Raw genomic sequence first — 6,755 nt, forward strand, 5'->3', positions numbered from 1 at the left:
CACGCACTTGAGCCGGAGAGCTGCTCTTGAGGCTTTATTACCAAAGCCCCCCCCCCCCCCCCCACATACTCCAGTTCCCTATGGGTGACGTCTTCTTGCAAACCAAACAGCTCATTCAAAAAAAAAAAAAAAAAAAAAAAAAAAGCAGGGAGAATTTTGAGTGTTTACCTGTTTGTCTGTATCCTAAATATGTCTGAGCCGCTCCGAGATCTGAGCCATGCGCCGAGATGCTTTGTGACAACCCTGATGTTGTCTCCGACACCTGCAACAGATCCGCCGCTGTCACCTTGAGGGTATCAGATCCGAGTTCAGAGCGGGAGGCGGCGGCGCGGCGCGCTCGGCGCCGCAGACATGAGCGGGCGCTTTGCATGTATTTGCCAAGTAGAAGGTCTTACTGCGAGAAGTAAACAGTGGTAGGAGCAAACAGAACAGCAAAAAAAGGGCCCAGAGGCACAAAATGTGTGAACCGCAGAATTCCATTAACTGGCACATGTAGCTCTTTGAGCCCCGGGTCGATGTAAAAGTTACTATTTTGAAAAATGCGTCTGTTTGAATTGGGTTCGCTCACATTTATAAATAATGCAGCGAGGTCAGGACCCTCCCAGGGGTGGGGAGATAAATCTGAGGGGTCGCGAGATGATTAAAAGAGTACTCCACCAATTTAACACTGTGGGCCCATAACAGGCCTGGGTTTAGTGCACAGCCCCGCGCCGCTCGGCCACGTTCCGGTTTGGGCTCGGCCCGGTTCTGCAGCTACAGAAACAGAACCGCTCACGTTCCAGTGATGTCATCGCGATGGGAGCCGTCACCGAAGCCAAAAAAACGAAACTCAAACTCCCCCAAACTGCAATTATCCCATAATTGCCGCATAATTTATGCCCAGGAGACAAAAAGGTTCACTGCAACGTTCAGGAGACGGATCACGTTTTTTAAACCGCTGAAGTCATGTGTGACATTAGGCCCAGCGCCGCATCTCTCTGCACATCAGCGCCCGAATGGGCCCAAACGGCGCTTTGAGTGCTCCTTCCTTCCCATTGTTTGTCCTCGTGAAGGCCTTATCTGCAGCCCGATGCACCTCCCGCCTCCCGTACATTCAACGATGGGTGGCGCCTTCCCCTCGCAGCGCTATCTGCCACGCGGAGCCACCTCCACGCGCATTAGCATATTTATCGCCGGCGCCGCAGACTTCAAAGCGGGCGCCGGCTCCGCGCAGAGACGGGGAAGCGCCACCAGGAAGCGGGCGCAGGTCGCGCAGCGCTGGGTGTTCCCCAGGGATCGTATGCATTTAGGCGGAGGCTGTGAGCGCATCTCAGCTCGTTTATGTGCAGTGCTGATGACGTCTTTAGCGGTGACTTTAAATATTTGCTCAGCGCTCACCACGACTAAAGGTTGATTTCCAGCCGTCGGCAGCGTTTGGGTGTCGGGGGGATCATTGACATAAAATACGATGAAATACAGCTGCTTCGATGGACCTCCGATCTGAACCCGATCACCTGTCACTCAAACGGCCACTGGGGGAGCAGCGGGGGGTCCTGCTGCGCGATTCTGGGTTAGGAAGCGCTAATCACAGCGGGCAACAGGTCGGGGAGCGGGTCTGAGCCCACGCCCATCAGCATCATCTCCTGATCCTCACACACCTCCACCGTCCACAAACACACGCGCGCCGCCACCAACGGGAACCGAATCATTAATACTCTACGTTGTCGGAACCTTTCGTAATTGGAAAATTAGTTACAGCACAATGTCTGACTGCTTCCGACAACGGCGGTGCCAGCCCCTCTCTCTGTGTCATCTAAACCCTATGCTAATGAAGCCTGGGCCCGCAACATGCAGGAGGTTGAATATCAATTTAATCAGGCCCTCCCTGCAGGGGCTTTCAGGGAGAAATGACAGGCAAAGTGCATTAGTAATTCTACTGCTGTCACTTCTCATAGCTACTTACCTTGCAAACAAACTGCTCTAATGGCACCTGCCTGCTGGGCAATTTAAGCTCTGTGGAGGCAACAGAACATAAAATGGACCGGAGACCACTGACCTAAATAGTAAAAAAAAAAAAGGGCCGCCTCCGAACAATGACGGCGGCCGCGAAGCCACGCGAGACAAGTAGCAACAGCTCCAGCGAAGACGGGCGACGGGGGGAAATATGACGGCTTTGATCTGACGTTTCTGTCAATGCGTCAAATGCTCACGTTTCTGATTAACATCTACAGATAAGAGGCACAAATAAATACTTTAATACGCAAATGAATAGATAAAAGGAAGGGTTCATTACCTCCACTCACACAATTGAATTGCTTTGACATAATCCCTTCTTATTCCTCAAGGGGGTGGGGGAGGGGCGCGCGCTGGGGGGGGGGGGGAGTTCTGGTTCATTTCGGTGTCAGGATCTGCACGTCAGCAGGAGGGGGGGGGCGAGGTGGGATTTGTCGCCACGCGTGTTTTCATTCGGCCCGTGTCACGATGACGCCCCGGTGCCGCTCGGCCTCGTGGCGCCACCTGTAGTCGCAGCGCCGCACTCCAGCTCCGGCGCTGATGTGACGCCGTGCGATTATGAAACGAGCCACTCGCCCCAGTTGTGTTTTTTTTTTTTTTTTTTTGGCCGTAAACGTCCTCTCCTCCAGCCGAAGCAGAGGCCTCTTTACAGCCGGGCCCCCACGCATCAATATGTCAAGTCAATAGCGCTGGGTGTTATTGAATGTGTCAGAGAAAAGAACTCCAGCCGGGGAGGTGGGTGATGGTGGGGGTGGGGGGGGGGGGGGGCAGGAAGGGATCCAAGTCCTCTCCATTCGAACTAATCCATTCCAAGTCTGCGGAGAAAAACAAGAGTCAAGCAGGGATCCGCGCGATGGGAGAGCATCCGTCCAGACGACGCGTGGAGTGGTGGCTGCGCGGGGAAAGGGCAGAACCCACGCAACGCACAATTTAATAATAAATAATGAATTTAATAATCCTCGGGTGATCGGCGCAGTCAGAACAGAACACGACCTGGAGTGGCAGCGGGCGGACGTGACGCTGCGTCCTTCGCCTGGAACCAGGAGCCGCTTCCGCTGCTCCCTGACGCCCCCCCCCACACACACACACACACCCACCCAGCCCGTGTTTAACCACCGGAGCCCCGGTGAGAGTCCCCAGCAAACCATCTTGCTCATGGCTGAGGGCGGTCTGATCACAGATCCACCACTCTGCTGCTTCACCAGGGAGAGAATGTGTAATGAAATAATCCCCCTCTCCGCCTTTAATTGTCCTTTTGGCCACTGGCGCACAGACGCAGGGCGGGGCTGGTTTTAACTGGTGGAATTAAAGAAACTGATTTAATTAGGTTCAATTATCCAGCTCGGTGTCGTGCAGCAGGTGCGGTCATCTGTTCGGGGTTTCAAACCGCATCATTTAGTCGAACCGACCCGCTTCCAACGCGCGGGAGAACGGCCGCGTTGCTGGCGTCTGCGCCGCGTGCACGCGCGGCTTTGATCCCGCGCGTCGTGCCGCATTCGGATGCTTCGCCATCAACTTGGCCTCGCGCAGAATGACAGGGAACATTTGATGCAGCGTGGCTTTTTAGTGCGGTCCCTGCAGAAAGCTATTTTCACAGGATGTTATGTATGCATTTTTCAGACAGATTGCTGCAGGAGACAGGAGCTGGGGGGGGGGGGGGGGGGGGGGGGGGGGCAAACACGACTGGAATGAAACACAAGCCTTGGCGCGAGCTGAGGGAAGCCAGTCACAATGCAGACGCGCAGAAAAGACCAAACCGAACTAACACCTGCAATAAATCCTTGAAATCTTTACATAAAGCTCCTCCGGGGGGTCATTAGCGGGAATTTAAAAAATGAAACATTTGATTCTCATCAACATAATTCATTTAGGTGTGTCACCGCTACTTGTTCACACAAATGAACATGCAATACTTGCTCACTTATTACATACATCATTCAGCCAATTATACAATAAGCCCTGAACCATGATGCTCTCTCTCTGACTCCGTAATCTGCGACTGGAGTTTATTTGCATATTATAAATGTGCAGCCATTACGGTGAGCGAGCGCGAGCCGCCCCGAAGGGATAATGCACTGGAACACCTTTACGGCGACGCTCGACGCGCGCGCGCCGCGGCATCAAAGACGCCGCGGCCGTTTGAAGCCGAGCAGATCGCACATTAGTCGGAAGTGGATGTTAGAAAAATGCAACAACAGGCAAATCACACACCGTTTACGGATAAGCGAATTATCCTTTCATCATTAACTCCCACATGGATCCACTAATTGAGTCTTTTTGGTTTAACTACATCAAATGATATAATAATTATAATAATAAAGTTATTATTATTCATTAAATGATTTTTACAGAGCAGGCTGAGTGAAGGATACAAACAAAGAAACGTGAACAGACCTGCGGGTGTCCACATATTTATTACTGCTACAGCAAATATGGAAACATTCAAAGGGTCTGTGTAGCAATTGAACGTGTGTGACATTAGTGCCTCCTAGTGGTAGGAGGTGGGACGGCAGCGTTACGCTGACTAAACTCTATGATGCACATTGCTGATTGTTATACAAATATACTATATTATATTTTTGTGGACTGTGGTTTACACACATAGTGACATCATTAAAATACCTGCACACCCCCAGGCTTTATTTTTGGACAGCAGTGCTTCGGTTTCCCCTTGGCCTGCTGCTGCATTTCCCCGGACAGACCGAACCCGCCATCTGCCGGCTCCATCCAGGTGAATGCGGCCCCGGCGCCGGCAGGTGACCCGAGGAGGAGAACACGCTCGTCAGAGTCGCTTGTTTCGTTGAGCATTAAGCAGAACTTGGCAAGATGCATTTGTGGTGGAAAGGGATGGAAAAGCCAAGCATGTAGGAGAGAGAGGGGATGTGTGTGTGTGTGTGGGGGGGGGGGGGGGGGGGGGGTTCAATGCTTCTGAGAGGTGCCTCATTTTCCAGCACCATCTGTTCCTGGTTCTGTGAGCTGGAAGCCTCGTTTGTGTCAAACACCTCCCACACACGCGCGCTCCGAGCAGCCAGACACCAGCAGCAAGGACTCCGTCACCTGGTTCAAACAACTGCACAATGTGACCCTCTGCGTCCGTTAGCTACTAATCACACTGCGTGTGATGCGGCTGTTGACCCACTCATGGAGAGGGCTCCTTCACCAAGTTACTGACGTGGGAGCGGAGCCGGACCCGGAGGCTGGAGCCGACTCGGCTCCCATCCCTGCGTCCTCCATTTCAATCAGCTGCTGCCGTCGCACGTGGCAGCAGAGCATCCGGGGGGGGGGGGGGGGGGGGGGGGGGGGGCATCATGAATCCTAATTGCTCCCCTTTCACCACATCGCGGGGTGTTTCTATGCAAATCTGGCCAGAGAGCTATCCGGCGGGCGAGGAGGAGCCTCGCGCAGACAAAAGGCCCCTTCGCTCCCGCGGATCAATTATTCATGCTGCGCGTGGACCCTCCGGAGCGCGGGCGCACACGTGTGGCCGACGCTCCGACACGCATGTACTCCGCGGCAGCAGCAGCGGCAGCAGCCGCCTCCAGTTAAGATGTATGGGTCTAATAAGGGAGTGACGAAGATGCAGGATAATGAGATGTCTGGGACCAGAGCGCAGCGAGGAGAATCACAAGTCTGCTTGTGGAGCGTATGGACGTGTGGCTGCCGCATATTTTACTTTTATGAACGCGCGCGCTTCCAGCTGCTGAAGCGGAGTGTGAATCCTTAAACCTGCACTGACGCGCTGACCTGTGCTCGGGGATCAGTAGAAGCAGCCGCCTCAGAAGCCGCAGAGTGACGGTTTCAAAGGCGTCGCATCCGCGCGCGCTCGTCACTAATGGCGAACATCACCAGAGGCCTCACGGGCCATGAGCGCGTGCACGTCAACGCATGACCCCAGGAAGGAGTCACGGCCGTGCCCGTAACCAAACAAGGGCCATAACAAACCTCAAACATGGTTAAAAGAACACAGGTGAACTCTGACCTGAGAAACTGCAGCCAATCAGAGAAGCTCGGTTGGAGCGCGTTAGCACTGGCTAATTGGCCCTTAACACCAATTAAGCAATCATCCAATGCAGTAGCTGCCAGGGTAGTTAATTAAAAAGCACAGATTTCTCGTGTGGAGGCTTTGGAGCTCCCTTAAAGCCGCCAGTCGCAGTGTGGAGTGGTTCATTTTACCATATTACATCTCAGATCCCCACAGCGTCCTTGTCGTGTCTGTGCAGATCTCCACCCACATTAATGGACCACTCCACAAACAGGATCACACCCGTGCGATGGATTAAACATTACTGTCGTATGAATCCACTTGTACTCAGCTCCATGTGCGCGGGGGTGATCGATCCAGTTGTAAAGGGATACAACTGCAACCCCCCCCCCCACACACACACACATTCTGACACTGGGCTTTTATTACAAAGCCATCCGTCACCAATGACCATAATCTATACCCGTTTCCCAGCGGCTCCTGGGGAGCCCATCCCTCGTCTCATTCTTCATCTCACCCTCCTTCACGTTATTCCCACTAATTCAAAGCCACTAAGTCGGAACATGAGGAGACGAGTCCTGCTGTTCTGACGCGTTAAACGACCCCGGCCGGTCTGTAAGCAGCACACGTCGCCGTCCGCCCGACGCCTCGCTGTGGATGTAGATGCGTTTGCATGTCGACGTGCGCGGCGTTCCCTGCACGACCCTCTGCGGCATCTTTTTTTTTTCTCGAGGTGAAATTGAAATGGATTGTGTAGCTCAATATTTTATTGACATCAACT

At 53.4% G+C, this 6,755-nt stretch overlaps 1 protein-coding gene across 3 annotated transcripts in view; it reads left to right on the forward strand.

Moving 5' to 3' along the window:
* Positions 1-6,755, forward strand: part of tbata (thymus, brain and testes associated) — a 112,273-nt gene that overhangs the window by 82,248 nt on the left and 23,270 nt on the right. The window lies entirely within an intron of this gene.

This window comes from Betta splendens, chromosome 19 (assembly GCF_900634795.4).
Source record: "Betta splendens chromosome 19, fBetSpl5.4, whole genome shotgun sequence".
NCBI classification, from domain to species: Eukaryota; Metazoa; Chordata; class Actinopteri; order Anabantiformes; family Osphronemidae; genus Betta; species Betta splendens.